The following is a 25,105-nucleotide window of genomic DNA, read 5'->3' as shown; positions in this document are numbered from 1 at the left end:
CTTGATCAAAAGGTCTTATTCAGTGGTCACGGACATGGGGTTTTTGGCATATACATATGTAATGCAAAAATATTCCCAAAAATAAAGCAACATTATTTAAAATAGCTGGATTTTTGTTGTTGTTGGCAGACAGTGGAGAAATCAGAAGCAGCAACCCATGATAATCATAATAATTTAGAATAATATGAATTGGTTGGGGGAGGGAATCAAAGTGCTTATCTTTTATTTAAAAACCTCACCCGATTAGAATAATTGTAATCAACTTTATCAAGCCAAATGGTTGCCCCCATGTTAGTATATCAAAAATTACTCTGAATTGAAGGTGTGGGATTGCAAGGAACTCCAGAAGAACCTCTCCAAAGTGGGAGAATGGGTAGCAAAATGGCAAATGAAATTCAGGGTGAGCAAGTGCAAAGTGATGGGCATTGAGGCAAAAACGATTCCTCACTTCATAGGTTATGAACTGACCAGGACAAAGATCTTGGGGTCATGGTGGATAGCTCGATGAAAATGTCAACGCAGTGTGCAGATGCTAGGACAAAAACTAATTTCCTGTTAGGGAGCAGCAAGAAAGGGTTTGAAAAGAAAACTGCCAATAACATAATCCCATTATACAAATCAATGGTGAGACCACACTTTGAATACTGTGTTCAGGTCTGGTTGCCTCACCTGAGAAAGGATATTGTGGGGCTGAACAGGTCCAGAAAAGGTTAACCAACATGGTTGAGGAGATGGAGCAACTGCCTTATAAGGAAATACTGCAATATTTGAAGGGTTTTAGATAGAAAGAAGGCAAGTAAGGAGGAACATGGAGGAAGGCAAGACCTCAGTCTGGGGCGCATCCATATTTCATTTATTCCACCGCTCTCTCCATGCAAATCTATGTTAAAGGATTAATAAATGGGTCCCCAAATACATGTTTGGGTTAAATGTGGGTGCTGGTTCTGAAAATGTTAGAGACTCCTGTTCTAAGTAATATACCACACTGTCTCACGTTACTCCTGGCAGGGACCTTGTGCTTTTAAAAGCCGCATGATCGGCAGAAATTAAACAGATATGTCTTTCCTCCATAAGAGAGATTCAGGGATAAGAAGTGCTTCACCTGTGGAGCTTCTGACCGCTCTATATCTATTAAAATACACAGGGGTATTCTCAGGAAAAAAATGGCAACCTTAGTTTATTCATATTTTAGACCGTTATTTAATCTAAAAAGTAATTGAATCATGATGCTTATTATGGCATGTATTTGAAAACATGGCCACAGACACCTTCATTGTGAACTAAATCTGTAGTTCAATAAAAAGAAACATGTCAAATTGTTCTAATATTTTCCTTGGCTTTCTTGCTGCTGCTGAATCATGATGTGTGTATGTGTGTGTGTGGTTATCTGGAATGAGATGATCTTTACCACAAGGCCTCTTTAGCTGTAATTCACTTCCACTGTCTGTCCTCTTAATAATCACATGCCAGATTGGGCTGGGCCTGCTTGGTTTGGTGTCACATGTAGGGTTGGATTGCATAATTTGGGAGAGATTAAAAGGAAAATTCTGACTCTTGAGGTCACTAAAGCTCACCTGACACTTTGGTGTGTGCACAAGAACAGGCTTGTTAACAAAGCGTATTTTCAGATTAGGTTAATCAGGCTCTGAAAGTTCTCCTGTAAATGTAACAGATACTTGCCTGTTCTTTTTGTCCTGAACTGTTGCTTAATGTTGTTACATACATGCCCTCCCACATTTAACAGATGGGAATAGGGATGTGCCTGTACTGTATTCTTACACCAAGGATCACAGGCTGAGCTCCCTTCCTCCCACTGTTACACGTTGCTGAAGCTTTTCTGCCTGCTGTTCATGTTCATTTACTGCAATGTTTACTGACTGGATCAGCACTTATTGGGGGTGGGGGAAATTGGAGGAAAGGAAGCCGTGCCCCAGCATTTTGTATCGCATGTATACCTTTACAGCCATACACATGCAGGAGAGGAAGAGGGAGAAGACTGAAATCTGAAATGATGGTGATAATAATAATAATAATATTTTTTTTATTTATATCCCGTCCTCCCCAGCCGAAGCCGGGCTCAGGGCGGCTAACAACAATAAAATAATACAACATTCTAAAATCATTTCATTATAAAATTAATTCAAATCAAATTGATGGCAACCATTGGGCTAGAGTTCTGTGAAGATTGCCAAAGGAGGGAGTCAGGCTGTGCCTTGGCCAAAGGCCTGGTGGAACAGCTCTGTCTTGCAGGCCCTGCAGAAAGATGTCAAGTCCCGCAGGGCCCTAGTCTCTTGTGGCAGAGCATCCCACCAGATCGGAGCCACAGCCGAAAAAGCCCTGGCTCTGGTTGAGGCCAGCCTAACCTCTCTGTGGCCTGGGACCTCCAAGATGTTTTTGTTTGAAGATCGTAAGTTCCTCTGTGCGACATACCAGGAGAGCTGGTCCAGTAGGTACGAGGGTCCTAGGCCGTAGAGGGCTTTAAAGGTTAAAACCAGTAACTTAAACCTGATACTGTACTCCACCGGGAGCCGGTGCAGCTGGTATAGCACCGGGTGAATGTGATCTCGCAGCGAGGACCCAGTAAGGAGTCTCGCTGCGGCATTCTGCACCCGCTGGAGTTTCTGGGTCAGTCTCAAGGGCAGCCCCACGTAGAGCGAGTTACAATAATCCAGTCTGGAGGTGACCGTCGCGTGGATCACAGTGGCTAGGTCAGGGCGAGAGAGGTAAGGAGCCAACTGCTTAGCTTGGCGGAGATGAAAAAATGCTGCCTTTGTTATAGCTGCAGTCTGCGCCTCCATGGAAAGGGAGGTGTCGAAGATTACACCCAAATGATGATGAGCTGAAGCTTTAAAAAGGCACCCCAAAAATAAAAACAATGATTTTCCAGGGTCAGATACCAGATATTAGGGCAGGGCTCACCCAGTCAGATGGGTGTGTGTGTGTGTGTGTGTGTGTGTGTGTGTAACCATAACTGGCAGTCATGGGTGCAGCAGTGCCCTTGAGATCTTCACCTGCCCCCTGTGAATTTTAAGTTATCATTATATCATTATTATAAAATCCTCATAAAAATTCATCAGCATTATAGTGCCAATATCTCCTAAAATACACATTTTTGTATGCAATTAATTTTGCCCATTATACATAATTTTTGCAAAGCAATTTCCCATAATGTAATGCAGGTTATTGTCATTAATATGTACATTGTTGTGCACTCTTTACCCTTGTATATGCATTTTTATGCACATTACTTGACCAAAGAACTACAGAATTTAGAGATGTGCACATTTCAAAGGATGGCTGTGTTTCAGTGCACATATTATTTTGAAAAGCATGAACTACACCCTTAAATGTGAACTGAATCAACTTTCTCCCCCATCCCTACCCAAGTATACTTGTAATGCAGTCAAGCATGCATGGAAAATTAGCATCTATGGACATGAGTGCCAAGAAATTAGTATCCTCCTCAAGTCTTGGTGAGGGTGTCCTCAGGAATGGTTGACATGTGATCCTGAGCATGGCTACTCTTCCATAAGTTCCACTACTGAATGCAGTGAGACTCCCTTCCTAGCAAACGTTTGTCGGCTTGCAGCAATAGCCATTGCGCCAAAGCTAGAATATTGTGCAGTTGACTTTATTCACTGTAACTACAAGCCCAGAATTCATTATAATGAGAGTGTGCACAGCCAAACAAATAACTTAAGACTGCAGCTGGTTAGAGGGGGTGGCTGGCGGGGGGGGGGAGAGGTTAAAGGGAAGCTCTGGTTTAACGCACCGTTCTCTAGGGAGAAGGATTCCAATCTGTCTTCTGTTATATGAGAGAAATGAGTTTAGCAGAATCAGCCGGGTCCCCTTGTGGCTAGACCCACCGCAGAGTGCAGCTTGATTTGGCACTGTTGTCTGTCTCTGCTTACTCAAGAGGGCCTCAGTCGTACCACACCGACAGAACACTACTGAACCACTAGTAGTGCGGTGCATTTGAAGCCTGCACACTGGCGAAAGGCTGGCTGCAGACACTGCTATCGGTTACAATCTTTCAGACAGGATTGGTTTGCGGAGATGACCTCTGATCCTTGTAAAAGCCAGTTGATCTGGCCTAGCAAGGATTCTCCTAGCAAGGGAAAACCTTTGATTTGCCTTTGCAACTACATTGACTCCTAAATTGCCCCTTTCCCTAAAAGTGTTGTTTCAGGAAAGCTGTTCTGATGTGTCTGTCCCTGGTTACAGGTTTTATTATCCCTTGTGGCTATCATCTGCTGCTCCAATATAAACAAGGCTGGATCTAGGTTTGAGGGGAAGGGAAGGGGGTAGTCAGGGGTAAGGGGTCTTCTAGGGAGCTGTCTTCTCCATCACTGAGCCCTGGCGGGTTAACTTGCCCTGGCGGGTTAACTTGCCAACATTGGACAGCAGCAGGCGTCAACAGCGCTTGCAGCAGCACCACGTGGCTGCTTTGAGCCACCATTTTAATTTCCCACAATGCACCAAAGCAATACTGTATCACATGCATTATGGAATATTAAAATGGTGGGTAGATTCAGCTGCTTCATACTACTCAGAATGAGAATCAAGACAGGCAATAAAATAAACAATAAAATGTTTGCTTTGCCTTGAGAAGATAAGAGCCATGCTGTATCAGATAAAGAGAAACTGGTAGTCAGAAAGAGACTGCCACTGACCATGGAAGCAGAGCAGAGCCATCATGCCTAGTAGTTATTGATGAATTTGTCAAATCCTCTTTTAAAGCTTTCCAAATTGGTGGTCATCACGACATATGAAATCCCATTGTACTGAGAGAGGAAATGCCTCCTTTTTTCTGTCCTGCGTTTTCCAACATTCAGCTTCATTGCCCTTATCATCATCTTTAAATTCTAGGCACAGTTCAGCTGAGGGCAACTCACTTCTGAGTAGATATGCTTAAGTTTGTGTTGTGTCTCCCATTGAAGACTGTGGAATGAGATTTAATTAACATGGGATTCCTAACTTACAGAATGTACTGCCACAAGATATGAGGATAACCAATAACCTACATAGGTTTTTTGTTTTTGTTTTTCAAAGGATTGGGTATGGAGTCAATAGCTGCTAGCCAGGACAGCTAAATGGAACCTCCAGGCACAAAGACCACCAGCTTCATGATCTGCTTATGAACACCAAGACACACCTTGCTAGCTACTGTCAGATACAGAATGAAGGACTGGATGATTCCTTGGTGTGATTCAGCATGGCAATTCTTACACTTTCATTGGGACTTGAGCCTGAGTAAGTGTACAAATGATTGCAGCCATTCATGATTAACTTTTCCTAGACTATGTACTGGGGATAGGGGAGTAATTCGATGCAGTGCGCATTTAAAAGCAAACTACCTAATTTGTACTTTCCAAAAGAATATGAGGGGAACAACAGCAACCCCATATCCATCCATCAAAATCTGCACTTCTCCAAATTTTGCAGAGCTGTTTTCCAGCCACGTAGAGTATAGAAAAATGTGATTACTGAGGCAACGTGTTCATAACAATGTATATATTAACAAACTAACATTCCAGAATGTTACACATATTTGCGCAAAGCAATTTCTCCTAATGCTTACTAGGCAAAATTGCATATAAAATGTGTAAATTAGAAGATACTTACGGTATACTAAAATGCAGTTGAATTTTCATAAGGATCTCAAAAAGAAAAAATCATAAATGATGTGGAAATGTGGCAAACTGAACCTAGGCCTGGAAAAATGAGAAACAGAAAGATACCAAAATGGACAGAGTCACCCATCCCTACTAAATACCAAGTGAAAGTGTGCCATCTAGTCTTATAAACACATCTAAGAAACGACCATTTACTTACCAGACCTACAAGTTCCCCAGTTGAAGTCTTTGCAGAATTGTTGAGCCATTCCCTTAAAGTTGTGACTCGTTAGCAAGTTGATTGTTCAATAAGAAAAGAAAATTAATTGCAAATTAATATGCTATTAAGGTGAGATGCTAATGGCATATCATCTGTGTTATTATAATGAAATGACTGCATGGGTACAATGTCATCATCACTTACTTAAGAAGGCTGGGTTTATTCATCCCACGCTTTAATAATGGGCACCAAAGGCAGTGATTTATAGCTCACGTTGACTAAACAGTATCCATCTTTTTAATCTCTGGACTGCTGGGTAAAATTATTGGGGTTTATATTCATCTCAAAGGAAGGGCAATGAAGCGTAAAAATAAAAGGGAAGGAGCCACTATACTTCAGTAAGATCTGGCTGCTGTGATAGTGTTATCCCAGCACTCCCGGGGCCTCTTGAAAACATTGATGGAGAACCTGAATCAGATATGGTCTATCCATAAATTACTGGCATGCTGTCACTAGGTTACAAACTTTGCAGAACCATCCAGCATAGGAGTAGGATTGCAAACTTTAACCAGTAGTAAGGTGGTTGAATTCAAAAGACGACAGGGCTCCTGCACTTTTAATAATTGCAGCAAAGAAGGAATTTCAGCTGACTTCCCATCTTCTTGACAACTGTGGAAGGTGCAGGAGCCCTGCCCTCCTTTGTGCCTGGCCATCCATATACTGTATTTTTTGCTCTATAGGACACACTTTTTTCCCTTCTAAAAAGTAAGGGAAAGTATGTGTGCGTCTTATGGAGCGAATGCAGGCTGCGCGGCTAAGCCCAAAGCCAGAACAGGGAGACGGAGCACTGCGCAGCGCTCCGTCTCGCTGTTCTAGCTTGGGGATGGCTGTGTAAAGCCTCTGCAGGGCAGCAGGGTGAAGGCACCCTGCTGCCCTGCGGAGGCTTCACAGGCTGTCCCCAAAGCCAGAACAGCAAGAGGCTATGCCAGAAGCCAGATCCCTCTTGCTGTTCTGGCTTCTGGGGTTCAGAATTTTTTTTTTCTTGTTTCGTCCCCCCCCCAAACTAGTTGCGTCTTATTGTCCGGTGCGTCCTATACAGCGAAAAATACAGTACTTGTATATTCATGTTTGAATCCAGGGAGGAAAAAACCTTTAAGTAAGCATAGGATTTATTTCTGAGCTCTTGGCAGTGAGCAAAGTTTTGCTTCCCTCCTTTCCTATCATCCTCTTTCTCCTACACAACTGTTAAAGGTACAAGAACCCTCTCGTCTTGAACCTGAGCATCCTTATTAGCAGATGAAGTGAAATCTTGTATAGTGTGGAACTACCCCATAGTCCTCCCCTCCCAGTTCACAGCTGTGAAGCAGGCATGGAGCATTTGGCTCTTCATTCCAAGGTTGAGGTTGCACACTTCACCTACAAACCTCTGCAAGCTCATGCTCCCTCATACTTCTGAACGTGGGTGTACACCTTCTCTGCCGGAGAGTAGATTTCTCCTTTGTGAGAATGAACCTAGGAGTACAGTGGTACCTTGGTAGTCAAACGGCTTGGCTCCTGAACAAATTGGCTCCCGAATGCCACAAACCCAGAAGTGAGTGTTCCGTTTTGAGAACGTTTTTTGGAAGCCAAATGTCCGACACGGCTTCCAGTTGAGTGCAGGAAGAACCAAGATACCACTGTATCTGTAAGGGAGGCACAGCAAAGCCTGCCACATAATGAGTACAGTACTTTGGTGGGTATTTCTCCACTTAGCAGTGAGGAGATGGCCCTGCCAGTACAATGCCCCCACAGTACAGGTCTTGACTGATTTATGTAGGACAGCATCATACACTCCATTCAGTGTGTGAGCCCAGCAAGATTGTACCTCTAAAGTTCTGATCAATTAATGGCTTGACTAACACCAGTTCTAGCGTAATTGTGCTGGCTGCCCATGTTTCCGAACCTATTTACGTATAAATGTTGGTTTTAACCTGGGCTCAGGACCCCAGCATCTAATGGAACACCTTTTGCAGACTGAATATATCTGGACCCTGGATTCATCATCTGAAGCCCTTCTCTTGTTGCCCCTTCTGTGAGAGGTTTAATGGAAGGATAGGTGCCACCACTAAAGGCCCAATTCCTCCCTTGTGTGGAACAGCCTTCCTGATAAGATGGTATATGCAGAAGGCCCACACCTGAAGTGCAGTGATCAATTTGGGCATAGAAGAGATGAGATGATATTTCAGATATCCTGGTCCAAAAATGTATAAAGCTTTATCCGCAAAAACAGCACCTGGCAGCCAGTGCAATTCTTTCAGTATGAACTAATGGAGCTGAGATTAATAGTCATTTTGGAGGCTGTTGTGATTCTGGTGTGTTTTTTCAATAGGGAACAAAATACTTTGAAAATTCCTTTTAACAATGAGTAGCAGCATTAATTAGCCTAATTGTACATTGTTTCACACTTCCTCAAATATCTCAATAGGGCATTTATGTTGAAGTTTTCTTAATATGCAGATTTATTTAAATTAAATCAGTTAATTTATTAAATGGATAAGAAGACAGGTGACAAATCACCTAAAATTAGAGATTGACACCTCCAACTAACTAGATTTCTGTAACAGTGTTATAAAGAACTATACTAGGGAGGAAAATGATCAAAACTTGCTCATTTAACTAGTGCTTAAATTTTTTTGAATGTACCAATAGGCCATTTCACTAAAATGACTGGCCTGATTTATTCAAATCAATCCTTATTATTATAATCATTAAATGGTATATAGCATGCACAGTTAGATAGGGACCAACATAGAACATACCGTGCCCAGAATCCTACTAAGAATTGTAGGTAATTCAAGCTGGATGGAACTAGTAATCAGTCAGTCAATCCAATCACCACCATCCCTGATCTTCTCTTTGAGGAACCCCTGATTAACTTCTGAGAAACCCAAGGGCTGCCAGGAGCACAGTTTGAAAACCACTGTGCTAGGTCATATGAGTAAGGTGAGGAAAAATAATCAAGATAGTTATTCCAGATTAACCCAGAATAAGAGTTACATCTATCTGTGCCATAAGAGATCTGTGTACCCCAGCAGCAGGGCGCATAGTCTGCCACGCTAATCAACAAGAGTGCTTCATGCTGGAGGTGAAACATGATGGGTAGGGGGAAATAGGCACTTAACCGTATCAGTTTTGTTCTTAGATTGGAACTTGTTGCTAAGCACTATGCTCATTAAATAATCACCTTGTAAACTTGCGGCACTGCGCGCAAATGCTTTGAAAATGGTAATATGGCACACAATGCCATTTGCATTTACCATTAAAAACTGATTATATCTGAGGAAAAGAATAGGTCTTCCGTAGATGGTAAAAGGGTTACCAACCGTGCATTGCTTATATTTAGACACTGGTTTTCTGCACACTGCTTACATTGGGCAAAAGTTTCCTCGAACATGTTTGGAAGGCAGCGATGGTGGCTGCTTCTCCTCCTCATTGCAGTCCACTGGCTTTGTTCACCCACCACCTTTCTGGGCGAGCAACCAAAGAGCAAGGAGGAGAAGAAGGAGGCACCTCCTCTCCACAGGTGGCAGCACCTATGAAGAGGACTCCGGAAGGTGTTTTGCTGAGAGTGCCTTAAAAGAAGGAGCCAATAGAGGGCAAAAGGAGGAAACTGAGGCAGGAAGAGAATGGATGCTAATGAATGAATGAATGAATGAATGAATGAATGAATGAAGAATTCTCATGGTCCTTGAGACCAGGATGGGGCTTTATTCTTTACTTATTAAATTTCCATCCCACCCTTTGCAGGAAGCCCAGGCAGACAAACAACAGCAAAACAATACAAGTAAAAATAAAATAAGTAAAAATATTTTTTTAAAAAAAAACAACAACAAAGCAAAACATTAAGAACAATTTAAAACAGCCACATAGTGAAAATTGTCAGCACAACTAGTTTGGCATCACTGGGTGCTGACGTCACAACAGTGATGCAGAATGAAGTGCAAGAGGCAGGGGGCACCAAAAAGTCGCACAGGGAGCCGCTGAAATTTGAAAGTCCAAAGTCTACCCCTGAGTCTATGTTATGTGTGGAGGGAAAGGAAAGTCTGGATGGGCTGCTTCAGAGACAGGGTGGCTCTGAGGACAATGGGTGGTGGAAGCATGGTGCTGAGGAAAGGTGGCGCCCAGTTGAAAGCAGGACTCGGTCAAAAAATGCAACACAAGGTCTAGGGGCCAGGAGAGGTTTTGCATTGCTGGCAGGAAGTGAGTAGGAAAACAGCTGGAGGTCATTCATGTTGGGGGAGGCTGCTCTAGAGTTCGGACCCTAACAGGGAGGTTTCATTTATTTATTTAATACATTTAGATCCCACCTTTTCACTTAATCATCAAAAGGACATCACAGTAAATAAATAATAATAATAATAATAATAATAATAATAATAATAATAATAATAATAATGGATTCTGCCCATTGTGGCTTCCGTTATCTTTGTACACTGCCAGCTGTAAAGGGGTGATGAGGTCCAAACTTTATTTAATTTTATTTATTTGACAAAATATATTTAGATTCCTATTGCAGGGGGTTGGTCTAGATGACCCTCTGGGGCCCTTCCAACTCTACAATTTTGTGACTCTACAATTGCAATAAAACCTCAAAGGCAGTTCATCAAAATGAGCAGTGGGGGCAGATGTCACATATTAATTTGAAGTACCCAGCTAATTATTTGGTTTCAGGCTACTTTTTAATCAAACAATTAATTACTTAATTAGTTGGCAAAGGCAAGAGTTCTGTGGCACCTTAAAGAGTAGCAAATGTTATTATTGCCTAAATTCTTGTGGACTAGTGGACTCCAGTCCCTGAAAGCTTTATGTCAGAATAACATTTGCTAAGTCTTTTAAGGTCTCACAAGACTCTTTGTTGCTTTTGTTGAGAGAGACTGACAGGGCTGGCCCTCTGGAAATCAATTACTTAAGAATTACCTTTATGCTCACCAAGTTCTTTGGAAAGAGTTTACTCTCTAAAGCTCAGCCATCACGTCTGGGGAAAGTTGCAGGACTGAGAACTTTTAAATATCTATTTAATGGTGAAAACAGCCAATCTGTAATTATGCCTTAATACAGCATCTTAACTAGGCATATGAAAAAGCAGCTGTCTACACACACACACACACACACAGACGAAAACAATATCGCACTGTATTTTCCTTTGGGGGTGGGGGACATGTCCCCACTTAACACACAACTTCGCCTGCATTATTAGTGGCAAGCGAGGTGGCGATTCAAAAGATTAAAAGCAAGAGCAGCAGCCAGGCTGAACTGGCTGACTAAATAAAGGGGAAGGAGGTGGGAAGAGCTTGCAAAAAAAAAAAAAAAAAAAAAAAAAGCTCCTCTTTGGAGAGCCGAGGGGCATAAAGGGCCAGTGTCCCTTTAAGGATCTGCATCTCCGAGAGCAGAGCCCTGTTTGTGTGACCGAGGAGGAGCTGCTGTGTGAGTGTGTGCGTGTGTGGCGAAGAGGGAAAGCTGTTGGCACAGGCATTGTTCCCTGACGTCACTCAGCCAGCTCCGCTGCTGCTGCGGCTGCGGCTGCTCTCAAACTTGTCTTTGTTATTCAGAGCTCTCCATCTGACACGGCGGTTGCCTGCAAAACGCGGAGCCCGGGACAGCGCCACAAGCTCAGGATCGGAGCAGTAGCAGGCTGCAGTTAGTCTCGGGGAACTTTCCCTCGCTTTAAGGGATGGATCAGGGCAAGGGAAAGACACTTAGCCTTCCTCGTGGGTGGAAAGGACACACGCGCACACCCTTAACGCGTTACTAGCGAACGGGGCAAGCCTGTCCACCCCAAACAACCCCCCAGAAAGCGATCCTGTTCATGTTTGCCTGAAAGTAAGAGCAATGGGGGTTTGCCCTTAAGTAAATTTGTAGGATTGCAGCCCAGCTCCTTGCGTGCTTACTTGGAGGCAAGAACCCCTGGCACCATTGGGACTGCCATAGGAGCCAAGTCCTAGGGGCAGAGGCCCCTTCGGCACCCCCAATGAAATCTTTGAGCTCCCCCCTCCCCATTAATGGACATTGCCATCCAAATAGTGTGTGTGCACCTCATCGTATGATTAATTATGCGGGGCAGGGCTTCCTTGCCCCCCCCCCCAGTATTTTATTCAAGATGGCACTCCTGAGTGCACGCAAGTCAATGCCTATTTAGTGATGAGTAAGCCCCACTGAATAGGGACGTGGGTGGCACTGTGGGTTAAACCACAGAGCCTAGGACGTGCCGATCAGAAGGTCGGTGGTTTGAATCTCCACAACGGGGTGAGCTCCCATTGTTGGGTCCCTGCTCCTGCCAACCTAGCAGTCAGAAAGCACGTCAAAGTGTAAGTAGATAAATAGGTACCACTCTGGCGGGAAGGTAAACAGCGTTTCTGTGCACTGCTCTGGTTCACCAGCATTAGTCATGCAGGCCACATGACCCGGAAGCTGTACGCCGGCTCCCTCGGCCAGTAAAGCGAGATGAGCGCTGCAACCCCAGAGTCGGCCATGACTGGACCTAATGGTCAGGGGTCCCTTTACCTTTTAAGCCCCACTGAGGTCCACAAAACTTGCTGTGGAGTAAATAGACACAGGATAGGAACCTAGCAATCTGTCTTCCTCAGTGTCAGGCCACTGCTCCATCTAGATTTTTTTTCTAGATTTTTTTCAGTGGGTCTTTAGGGTTTCAGATAGGGTCTCTCCCTGGAGATGCTGAGGACTGAACCTGGGACTGCCTTCTGCATGCATAGCAGATGTTCTTCCACGGAGCCAAGGCCCTCCTGTATCACTCACACATGATGGGAGCTGTTGAGTTGCTGGCAGTATTCTTTATTTGTGTAGGCCAGGAGACCTGCGTAGTCCTAACTCTGCCACTGGTCCTGCAAGAGCTCACAGCTTAACACACAGAGACACACAGCCCTCTTTTCTGGTGTATGGCTTTTCAGACACCCCTTCACAAAAGCAAAGGGGAGGCAGAAATACTGGCGTTGGTCTTGGGAATTCGGGATTAGGGTTAATTAGAAACATAGCAATCTGCACTGTAGGGCAGTTGGGGTGAATGAATAGTAGGGAGGCGAAGAGAAAATAAAGAACCACTACCCAGTTTTCCTGAAATGTTGTTGTTTAAATTTGTATACCGCCCTTCCTCCATAGATCTCAATATTTGAATTTAAGTAGATTTCTAGCCTGATCATAAGTATTAATCTACTCAATGGGGCTCAACTTCTAGCTAACAATAGTAAGGATCTCGGTGTTACTCAGGACTTAGATTCAAGCCTTTCAGAGCACAATATGCAGCCTGCTGTTTGCCCGGAGGTTCCACCGAGTGACGTGAATTTTACTGCCAAGTAAAGATAACGCTACGCCTTTTCACTTGGAAATCTCTTTTAACTCAGTGGGACCTCCTTCCGAATAAACACCGGATCGGGCTGCACATCAGATTGTTGCGTGGGTAGGTAACTCTTACAAAAATAAAATCAACAGGCGCTCTCCTTCGGTTCGGGTGGCATCCAACTCTTTAAATGGGCATTATTTTGGAGGGGTGCAGAGGACTTAGGTTGGGGGGGGGGAGGGGGTTGCCAAGGAAGAGGAGTCAGATTGTATCGGTTAAAGGCGTCTTTAATTGAGGGGAAAGGGATGCGGTGTCAGAGAGCACGGGGAAATCCGGCCGTCGGCAACCTGGCGCCCTCCAAATGTTGGGGACGACAACTTCCGTCCGCGGCAGCGGGCAGAGGGGGGGGGGCGCTGGTTTGCGACGGCAGCTCTAAAGGACCCCCTGCAAAGAGACGCCTCGAGATTTCTTTGATCCATCTGCGGAAATTAAAGCGCAGCGCTGCCAAGATGTACCCTAAATGCAGAAGTCCCGACGGATCATATAAAGAGCACTATAAAGCTCCGCAGCTCTGGACTTCCTTCCAAGTGTGAACGCTACGAATCTGAACCTCGGAGTAAGACCACCCACCGTGAGACCCACGTCTGGGATCCGGTACCCGGGAGTAAGGCTCCTTGCGTTCAATAGGATTTGGCCCTGAGCTCTGTTACTTTCGAGTAAAGGATGCATCGGGCCCTGGGTCTGCTAACCGGGATAGCTGGGTGTATAATTCCACCCCCCCCCACTTGCTTCAAAATCAATTCCTCCCTCCTTCCCCCAAGAGAAACGGGGCGGGGCCTGGGCGCTCTTTAAATCGCTTCTCTTCAATTGCATAATCTAACAAGCCCCGTTGGACTCGACGGGCGTGGAATATATATTCGACTTCTTAATAGCTCGTCGTAAAACATTGCTAGGCCTGCAAATATTTTGTCAGGGAGAGAAGGGCTGGTAAGGAGGGTCGGGGCTCTTAGAAGACAAGGACGATTTGGCGTGGTCATCTAAATCAATCTATCTATTGGAGACCCAGCTGGAATCCCCCCATTTGGAGCTCATTAACTCCTCGCTTCTTCCGCTGATCTGAATCCGCCAGCTTTTCAGGGCAGCCTGATGGTGGTATTGTGCGCCTAAGCTTGTATCCAAGCCCTGTGTGTGAAACGCGTAAGGGGCGGGGGGCAGAGAGCAAGCCCCACTTTAAAAAAAAAACCCGGCGCTGACTTTCGAGGAAAACGTGCGCTGGGATCGGGCTGCTGCTGCAAAAAAGGGGACTCGCGCCAAAAATACTTTTAAAAATCGGGGGTGGAGGGCGAGAGGAAGAGAAGAGTCGGTGTGCCTGCTCCCCCGCCGCCTAACGGGGCATTGGATCGGGTTGCGAATTTAAAGGCAGAGAGGACGAGGGAGCCCCAGCGAGAGCCCTGTGTAGTCGGGAGATTTTCACAAAAAAAGGCGCACATCCACAAACCTCTCTTTCAATTAACATCGAGACCCAGCAGCCTCCTCGCTACCAGGGCTCTGCTATTAAAACACACACACACGCAGCTCCTCCCCCGGGATCTGGTTTCCACTCCCCTCTTCTCCCCGCTCCCGGTTCTTCTCAGAGGAAGATCCGGGTGTTGTGCAGATTTAGGGACATCCTCGCCTCCTCCTTCCGCCTCTCTGTGCTGGGCGTCTTGCAAATCCCGCTTAAAAGACCGGACTTTTCCTAAAGAGGAAAAAAATATATTTAAAGTCAACGCGTTTCCTGCCATTGGCTACCCCCCCTTCCGATTTTATTGGCGCTTACTCAGAAGTAAATCACAGCTGGGTTCAAGTGGGTTAAATTCCTGGATAGAAAGGTGGGGGGGGGGCGGGTTGCTCGTCTTACCTGTGAGGAAGCCCTATTACACCTAAATGAGATTTACCTCCTAGTAAGTAGGTCCAGGCTGCACACACCGTGCGGGGCTCGTGGATAAAGCTGTTGGTTTTCTAGTAATTTTAAAAAAACAACCCTACAAAACTCCCCCCTATAATGTATCTATAAAGCACACACGCCCCCCCCCGCGTGCAAGAACCGTGTCAAAACACAAAATGTTTAGGGCGCACTGGTTTCCATTCACACGCAGAGAGTAAAACAATGGTCTTAAATGGCCGTGTAGACTGGGAAGCGTTGCCAGTTTAAAAGTGCACTGGATTATGGACGTCTTTCTATGGGGGGGGGGTGGAAATTGCAAAAGGGTGTGTGTGTGTCCCTCCACCTCCCCCCCCCCTTCATTAATTTTTATAAACAGTCGGGCAATGGTGTGCGCGCCGCGCTCCGTTTCTCTCGACAGGAAGTTCTTCCCTTTGATGAGGGTGGCGGGGAGGGGAGGGGGAAATCTCGAAAGACAATTATTTGCGTTGTTCAACTTGGCTCTTAAAGATTTTAACTTTAGGTGGTCAGAAGGTGCGGTGGGAAGCGAGGTGGCGGGGAGGGGGGAAGAGGAGACGGGCACATGCAGGGAGAAAAAGCTTCCTTCCAGGAGAGACAGCTCCCTTTCAGATAGGAATCTGGGACAGATTTTGCCAACAGCCAGAAGCAGGGCCCTTTGGTAATAAAATAGCCAATGTAATTTGACACTTCAACTTGCTCTGCTCTCTGCTAGTTGATTCACTTATTCTCCCACTAACACTGAGCTCCTTTTCACTGTCTGTGAGAGGTTTTTTTAAAATTTAGATTATATATATATATACATATATTGAAGGCAAGAAATAAGAGATTTTTTAAAAGTAAAATTTGAAAAGCCACCTGAACCAGACCTGCAGCAGATCCACTGGAAAGAGGGAATATTTTGCTTTGCCTGCTTTCTTCCGTGTGATTTTTTTCCTCCTCCTTGCAAGCCTTGCTCGTTCCCCCCAGTCTGTAGGTAAGTTTCGTCTCTCAGTTCATTTACATCTCCTTGTGCTTTTTTGGGAGGGGAGTGGGGGTTACTCCGGCCAAGGTTTGTAGAAACAATGGAAGTAAATGCGAGATAAGGAAATACACCGAGATCCATAGATATGTTTTATGTTTGGTGTGAAGATTGGAAGCGGCGGCGGCGCGGGTGCGGGGGGGGGCAGAGAAGAATAAATCCAGGAAAACAGTGTGAAGACTTCTTAAAGGGGCAGCTTGTGTTTCTACGTTTGGCAATGTGGGGGGTTCGCGAGACAGAGGCAAAACCCGGGAGATCCTGGGGGAAAGGCGGATGGACTTGAATCTTAGTTCGCTGTATTAATAATCTTGCTTTATTTTACGATTGCGAAGGGAACATGGGGGGGGGGGAGGCGTGAAGAAGCCAGACGTTTACCGGGGGTCGCTTTTATTAAAAAAAAAGAATCGAAAAGCGGTGCGCACGTTAGAGCGTGGGTGGGTCGGAATGAGTGCAAAAGAAAGGAGACCTACACAATTATATACATCTAGATCGGGAAAAGGTGTTTTTTATGTGCGCGCGTCTCAAGTTTGAAGAGCCCAAGCAACGTTCCTAATTTCGGCCCCCTTGACTGGCAGGGGTCGGAGCCGCGATCTTGCGCCCTAAAAACAAAGGAAGGTTTCAAATAATCCGGGGAGCTTCTGGTTCGGGGTTTTGTTTTGTTGTCCTTTCTCCCTGCCCTCCCTCCTTGCCTCCCTCCTCCCCTCCTGGCCGGCTTTTATTTTATTTTTTTACTTTTGCTAACTGGTTTTGAGAAAAGGCGATTCCTTTAAGATCCTCCCCGGCGAGAGCCTAATCGATCGATCCGGAGGAGGGTTTGCAGGGGAAGATGTAAGAAAGGTGGGTGGGAGGGGGAGGAGGGGGCGCCGAGCTTCTTTTCCGGGCGGTGGGAAGCCGGAGCGAGTGCAAATTCCTTGTGTCTGGATTCTGAAAGCCAGTTGGGACTTGGGGCCTCTCTCGCCGGGCAGGAGGGGCGCGCGGGGAGGGTCTCCCCCCACCTCTCTCTCTCTCTCTCTCTCTGCCTCCCCCGTCTCTCCCTCCCTCTCGCGTTCATCTGTCCAGGAAGCCAGTGGAGGAAGGTGGCGGGCGCGGGGGGGGGGAGAGAGAAGCGTCTAGCCCCTGCTTTCTTGGTACTGTGAACCGAGGGTGGGCGCGCGGAGAGGGAACGAGGGAATCGTTTTCAGGGGAGAGCAGTTTGGGCTATAGCTGGCTGCAAGGAAGGAAAAAAACAAACCCGAAAAGCAACATGGCAGTTAAAAGGCACTTGAGGAATGTAAACATTAAAAATAGGAGCCATCTGAGTTGAGCCTTGGATTCCTGGCCACGAACTTTTTGGGCAGGTCTCCTAGGCCGGCTTCCAAAGGAAGATAATGGGAGAGGACCTAAAAGTTCCTTGGTCGGGTATCTTCACCTGCCCTGAAAACTTTTTTGGATATAGGTGTGTGTTGGGCGCACGTGTGAAGGTTCTAATCTGGTTGCTAACTTTGGTTGTAGGAGGGAGACCTTCTGAGATGCCTGTTGCCTTCTTCTGTCTTAATAATTATGAGCATCATTAAATAACTGAGGAATGGTGAGGAGGAGGAGAACAACCACACACAATATTTTCTTTTCTTTGCCTGATTGTGGTTCTACAGCCTGTGCAGCTGGGAAATGTGTAAGCCTGCAGTCACAGAGGGAATTGAGACGGTAGCCAGTTTTTAAAGTCTCAGCCCCCTGTCATCGCCACAGTCTGCTTTTCTGCACTGTATATACATGTTGGTCTTTAGTTACTGATCTGAAAGGGCTTAATGATTCTCCAGGGCCAAAGTAATAGTGTGTATCTGTGCATTGACTTCAACAGGCCTAAGAGACGCTGGGTGTTCTGACTGCTCCCCCCACCCAGACTGACATGAGAGTGGAGGATTTAACTTGGCAGCTTGAACAAATGCCCTCTCAAAGGTTTCCAGGAGACAGTAAGAGAGCAGGAATAGGAGTAGAGGGGTGGGGGAAGAGATGAATGCCTGGGCATAGTCTTGGGGTGCTACCTAGCTGTGCTTTCTTTCAAATATGAAATGGCTATTTAGGCACCGTGAATACAAGTGTGTGCCTCAGTGAGGCAATGGGCTTATCAAATTTGAAAGGGCAAAAAGTCTGTTCAAAGCTCTGGCGCCCCAAGTTCTAGATAAGTGGGGCTTCCAGCTGCCAGTTTTTTTTTCTTTTAAGCATGTTTAGCAACTCATACTTCGCCTTTAAACTGCATTATGGGACTTGGCCTTTGGAATTGGAAAGGTTAATGATGGAGTCACCTCCACCAAGTTGTAATGATTACTTTTTAGATATTTGGGGGGCGGGGGGGGGAGTTTACAAGGGAGGATTATTGGGATAATGGAAGCCCAGCCTGGTGCTAGCCTTAAAAGGGTTAGAGTTGGACCAAGGTTCAAGTGGAAGCTCAGCCGTGGACTTGCTGGATTAGGTTGCTGTCTCTTGGCTTCAGCTGCTTTTCCCTCAAAGCCTTACCTTTTCTCCAAGAGTACTTGTGAGGATGTATATCATAAAAGGAAATGTGGCCTGCCTTGGGAATAAAGCAACAAACAAACCATCAACAATGAGGACTAGCGGCTTGACGTATGGGTGGTTTAAGTTATATTACTTCCCCAGTTAGTTTATTCAAGGCTTGTAAATAGCTACTTGCCTAAATGCCTCTGGTGAGTAAAAAATGCCTCCAAGCGATCAGACAGGGAAGCTTTTTAAAGATTGGCTCTCATTCTTCTATGGCCACAAACGTCTAAGGCAGGAATGTTTTTAGACAGGCTGGTAACTTCAGTGAATGTTTGCAAGGCTGCTGTGAAGTATTTGTTACTGCATCTTTAAAAAAATTAAAGTTCTACAGGAGAAACTTCTTATTTATATTATTTAAAAAATGTGGCTGTGACCATCCAGGAAAGTTTTGAGAAAGATCTCCTCGCTACTTTCCTTTTAAGCTATAAGTGATTGACACAGGTCTGTGTGTTTGGCTTATAAAGAAAAGTGTAGACCTATTTGCAAATCTGCTGTAGATGCCCCCCCCCCCAAATCTACATATGCACATATCACTGAGGGAAAGGTTTTGTTGAAGGGTCTAGCTAAACCACATGCTTCTAAGCATTATTGTCTCTCCCTTTAGGAGAGAATTGAGATTCATCTTGCAAAGTTGGTTTCTGCCTCCAACTGTCCCTGCTTTTGATCAAGGCAAATTTACTACAACATCAATCTTCCTTTGGCAGGGCCTGATTCAGGTTTATGAATGCCAGAAGACTAGGGCTGACCTTTTTCTGTTCAGATCAAGGATGTTGAAACACCAGCCATCAAACAAAAGACACATTGAAAGCAAGGTCTTGCAATGGAGCACGTGTGACTTTCAAACTGGTTGCAAGCATTTGGTTGATCGTTTTTTTCAGAGTAGGGAGGCAATTGGGGGAGGGGGTGCAGGACACTTTTTAAAAAGCTGTGTAAGGTTTGAATCTTCTTGAGGGGAGGGATCTTAAACAAGAATGGGCGATCATGAGTGTAATAATTACTAGATTGGGCCCAAAACTTTTAAAAACAATTTCCAGCCACCACAAGCTGTTTTCATTTGCTTTACTGGCTCATTTGGTGATTTCAAACCTAGAAATTAGCTTGGGTTCTTTCAAATCTTCTTTGTTCAGGTTTTCTTCCCTGTCCCCCAACTAGCAAAAGAAATAAAAAAAAAAAGGCAGAAAGCAACGCCAGAAAACCAACATTCTGTGGAAAACAGGGTTTAGTTACCAGATCTGGATATCTGTCATAAACAAAGACAGTCTTTTAAATGATTTCAACTTGAAGAGAAGATTTTGCTTTCCTTGTAAAAGGGCAATTGACTTTAATGTCTTACTTGATGAGGAAACTTAGGAGAGAATCCCATTGATTTGCAGTGCTTGTGGTCCCTAACACTTGACATTTGTAAAAAAAAGCAAAAAAAACAAGTTTAATAATATTACTGAGCTTGGTATTAACTGAGTATCGCTTAGTGTGTCAAATATGCATCCGTGAAAGAAATTTTTCTCCAAAAGGAGTTTGTTGCTGCATAAGCAACAAAAGTGTGTTAAGTTTGTTGCTGTGCAAGATTTAAGCCTGGGCACACTTTTAAGGTCACGCTGGGCAAACCAAAATGAATAATGCTGTGTATCTTGCTGAAAGGCAAGACACAAGTGTCTTCTGTGGATCATCTCCCCCCCCCCAACCAAGAGGGGTTACTATGGAATACTAAGTAGTAAAATTCTGCTACATATGTTTCTACTCAGAATTTTTTTCCGGTGTGTTACATTTGCTCTTGATGTAATTGCTTCTTCCACTGCCAGAGTTCTCAAAGATTTTTGTGATACTACTTGCACCTCCCCTTCTTCAAGTGTTTGAGAGGGGAGGAGGGGGATTGCATCAGTGAAAGCCCTGGGGAGCGAGACTGTAAGGTCTTGTGCAGTTTTACTATGTGTTTCAAATAATAGGATACTGTAGCTACATTGAGGCAAACCTGGGACCATATATACTTTTCACTCTCTCAGTACAATAATGGGATGAGGCACTACTAGTCTTACCACACCTGCTTTATTTGTACTGAATGATTCTCCACGGTCAAATTTTGTAATCCTGTGGGGTTTTGAGCCCTGACATTTGATGACCAGAAAGATGGAGGTATCATAGGTCTCAAAAATGGGTTCTTTGGATTTTATTATTCCTAAGCTTGGGTCTCTGTTGTCAGGAGGTTTTGAAAAGTCTCTTTAGATGTAGTGGTAGCTGCTACGCCCAAGCTGTTTTTCAATGGACCCGCCACCCCACATACATTTTTGGCATCTTAAATGGTTCATTAAGATAAATAAGTTTGCAACAGTTTAGTTAATTAGAATCTGCAAGCAGAGGCAGAACAACCACCATTATAAAACATGTTGCCATCTCTGCTAAAGGCCCACCAGTGGAAGATTGCATTGCATTTGTTTTGAGTGGCACCCTAGGAACTCTTGGGAGTCAGAGGTGCAAGACGTAACTTTACCCACATAAAGAAATGTATGCACTTTGATGCACATATACAATTAATGAATTGGGTGAGTGCAATGACTAAAAAAGTACTTGAGCTAATTTGATTGGCTTTGTTTTCAGTTTAGGTGAAAATATATGGGTCAGAGGACAGCAGAAAATGACTTCTTGGTATTAATGTATTGACCAAGTGAATGTTCTTATATATTCTGCACTCTGTGAATATGAATCTATGGTTTCCCTGGGACTGTCAAAGATAATTTCATTGGGGAAAATCTGTAGAGGTGAGTTTCGCTTTAGATTATTAAAATGGGATTTGGTCACAGCTCTGGCTAAGAAGGGAGGGAAATGCCCTGTCTCCCCAATCTCCCCATATTGGGTGATCAGATGCAAAGGACAGTGGGGCTATTGTCCCTTTTAAGAGTTATGTCACACCTTACATTTAAAATGCTATTATACCACTTTTAACTTTCATGGAGAATCCTAGGAACTGTAGTTTGTTAAAGGTGCTGGGAATTGTAGCTTTGTGAGGGTAGCACCCTAAACAAACTACAGTGCCCAGTATTCTTTGTGACTGCTAAAAGTGGTATAACAGTGCTTTAAATGTATGGTGTGGATGTGACTTTAGTGTCAGCCCAAGGAGACCTGGGCTCAGATTCCTTTCTCAGCCATGCAGCTCACCTTGTGTCAATTGCTATTGCTCAGCTTGACATACCTTGCAGGATCATTTGTGGGTCACATCATATATGCTGCCAGGAGCATGGAGAAATAGTTGATGAAAAAGAAGTTGGGGTGGGAAGGTGTGCCTTGTAATGCCCAGGTGTGGGCAGAGAGATGCACCTGATTAAATGCTCTTCTACTTAGTTGTTAATGGTACAGAAGCTCTCGTCTCCTTTGCATCTAGTCACATCTGTAGAGGTGCTTGTTATTTAGTCGTTTAGTCGTGTCCGACTCTTCGTGACCCCATAGACCAGAGCATGCCAGGCACTCCTGTCTTCCACTGCCTCCCGCAGTTTGGTCAAATTCATGCTGGTAGCTTCGAGAACACTGTCCAACCATCCCGTCCTCTGTCGTCCCCTTCTCCTTGTGCCCTCCATCTTTCCCAACATCAGGGTCTTTTCCAGGGAGTCTTCTCTTCTCATGAGGTGGCCAAAGTATTGGAGCCTCAGCTTCAGGATCTGTCCTTCCAGTGAGCACTCAGGGCTGATTTCCTTCAGAATGGATTGGTTTGATCTTTCAGTCCACAGGTCTCTCAAGTGTCTACTCCAGCACCATCTATAGTGGGACAAAAATGCAGCCAGCACTGGTTATCCAAAGCTTGTTGGGGTTTGGGATTTTATGTTCTTAACAACTGCATGGTGTTCACATGATGGGTTCATCCTCTGGCAGCAACAATTTCCCATCTACTCACACTGACTCCCAGTGGCATCAGCTTGTGGTGAGGCAATTGTGTGCACACAACCGCCATTGAATACAGCCTGGATCAGCTTTTTGGCATGGCATTGTGAACCTACAGCTAGACTTCCAGTGACATGCCAAAAAGGGGAAATCAAGCCATGGCCGTTCTTGTATGTGAAAGGGCCTGGCATTGGGATTGACATGGCTAGAAGTTAGCATGAGCATCCTACAGCTTCCTTTAGCTGCTCTAGTTACACGAAGGGGTCCTCAGGTGAGTGGCCAAGAATGCAGAGAGAAATCTTTGAAGTTTGCTGCAGTACTGTACTCCTTTGAATGAGAGAGTTCCTCCTGTTTGGGCTTCAGGAAGCTCACCAGACCACTGTTCAGTCTGCAGATTTGTTTACTACTGTACTGTCATCAAGTGAAGGAGAAAAAAGCAGTGGGGGGAAATGGTTTCAGATCAGAGTTAGGTTGTATGGTAAAAATGCTTCCTAACTGCGAATACAACTTTAGGCAATGCTTTCCTCAAGGAACACTGGTTGTAGGAGGGGTGGGTTCTGAAATTTGGTCTCATACACCCCTCCAAAAAAAGCCCCAACAAGCAAATAAGTGTTTTATAGCACAGAAGAAATAAAACATGTTTCCAAGTAATTGCAAGAGCAGTACGGAACACTAATCAGCTCTTAATTTTCTCACAATCCTTTTTTTTTTTTACATGTGCCTTTTTAAGAGGGTATGCAGATTAAACCAATAACTGGTTAAACATGAAGATGAACATAAAATCAACAAATGCAGGTGCCCAAATAGCAAAAACATAGCCTAATAAAAGCATTCATGCACTAAAGATCTAAGTGAACAAAAATATTTTTCCAAGCTGCCTAAACTGTACAGTGAGTGAAAGCCTGGCGGGTTTCCCTGGGGAGGAAATTCCACAGCTGAAGTGCCACTGCTAGAATGATCCTGCTCCAAACAGTAGAATTTGCCCTTTCCCCAACAGGAGAAATTCGGTGCACAGCCTCTTCTGATGTTCTTAAACCCTAGGACAGGGATAGCCACTGTGGTATCTTCCAGATGTCTAGAGCTGCATCTCCCATTATCCTTCAGCTGATGGGAATTGCTTTCCAGCATCAGGAGGGCATCTTATTGGCTACCTTGTGCAAGAATTATATGTGTAGAATGTCTTCTCTGTGAAGGTGCTGGCATGCATCTTGACACTCATGGTTAATACAGTGGTACCTCGGGTTAAGAACTTTGCTTCAGGATGAGAACAGAAATTGCACAGAGGCAGCACAGCCGCAGCAGGAGTCCCCATTAGCTAAAGTGGTGCTTCAGATTAAGAACAGTTTCAGGTTAAGAACGGACCTCTGGAACGAATTAAGTACTTAACTCGAGTGATACCTCTTTAGCTAATGGGGCCTCCTGCTGCCGCCGCGCCACCGGAGCACAATTTCTGTTCTCATCCTGAAGCAAAGTTCTTAACCTGAGGTAATATTTCTGGGTTAGCGGAGTCTGTAACCTGAAGCGTATATAACCTGAAGCGTATGTAACCCAAGGTACCACTGTATATGAATGAGGTCCACATAGAATTGTAAGGGATCTCAAGGGTCATCTAGTTCAACGCCCTGCAGTGCAGCAATCTCAACACGGGGTCCCCCATCCAATTTGAACCATATGTGCTATTGGTTTTGCTGCTGCACCACTAGGAAGGCTTGGTCCATTTGAAAACCTCCTGTATATCTGCCTTGGTTTGCAGTTCATAAAATGGGCATAACCTAAATTTGCATAGATATTGTAGGAATGTGCAAATTAAAGATTGGAGGTCATGCCTGCACATCTTGTGTCCCACTAAGCTGCATGCTTCCCCACAGAACACCTTAATGAATCTGATTTTGCTATTTCATAGAACGGGGGGGGGGACTGGGTGGGTGACTGGGGGTAGGTTTTCATGATCAGGCCAAGCAAGACTATGGTGTTGTGGTCAGCTTGGTGGCCTGCAGGCCTGCAAATAGGTGTGTAGTTGTGCTGACAATGGCCGTGCTCCGTTACACAAGTAGCAGAATGCAGGGTAGGACAGACTATGCCACTTTAGATTGGAAGTGGATGCCGTAAATGAAATAATAATTGCAACGTTGCTATTCAATACTCCAGTATCTTCTTCCAAGGAGGAAACTAGCGCAGCACACACACACACACGAACAATAGAGAGTTCTCACTTTCTTTCTCCATGGTTTCCTTGAAGAGGATCAGCGATACCCTCAGGAGCTGTAATCCATGGACACAGTGCTGGCCTGCTTGGGCTTTTTTTGTAGTAAGAATCAGAATGATTTTGTTACTTTTAAATGTTTGCTACCTCTGCTGACTTTAAGAATGAAAGATTTTAAAGTGCCGGGGGGCGGGGCGGGACTAGCATAGCAGAGGGATGGCTGTGTTAGAGTACTCCTTGCTGTCTTGGGAGATTTGGGCTTGTTAATTTTGCTTTCAGGGAATTCTTCTGGACAGGCAATAATAGTAATAATATAAAAAAATGCTGCAATAAAAAAGAGAAAAAACACTGCAGTCTGAAGTGGCACAGTCC

The 25,105-nt window shown here is 44.8% G+C and overlaps 1 protein-coding gene across 11 annotated transcripts in view; it reads left to right on the top strand.

The window, feature by feature from the left end:
- The first annotated feature begins 15,688 nt into the window (after positions 1-15,688).
- ZMIZ1 (zinc finger MIZ-type containing 1) overlaps positions 15,689-25,105 on the top strand; it is a 363,974-nt gene continuing 354,557 nt past the window's right edge. For 7 of the 11 annotated variants that reach the window (XM_081913513.1, XM_081913514.1, XM_081913518.1 and 4 more), the window contains exon 1: positions 15,695-16,083. The gene's annotated coding sequence lies outside the window, so the exon portion shown is untranslated. Of the gene's footprint in view, positions 16,084-25,105 lie in introns of all 11 variants that reach the window. The other 4 variants (XM_081913511.1, XM_081913519.1, XM_081913516.1 and 1 more) reach the window with 2 other exon arrangements.

The sequence above is a fragment of the Podarcis melisellensis genome (genome assembly GCF_964234715.1).
Source record: "Podarcis melisellensis genome assembly, chromosome: 5".
Classification (NCBI taxonomy): domain Eukaryota; kingdom Metazoa; phylum Chordata; class Lepidosauria; order Squamata; family Lacertidae; genus Podarcis; species Podarcis melisellensis.
The sequence above is the reverse complement of the archived record's forward strand: the minus strand, read 5'-3'. Positions and strand labels throughout refer to the sequence as shown.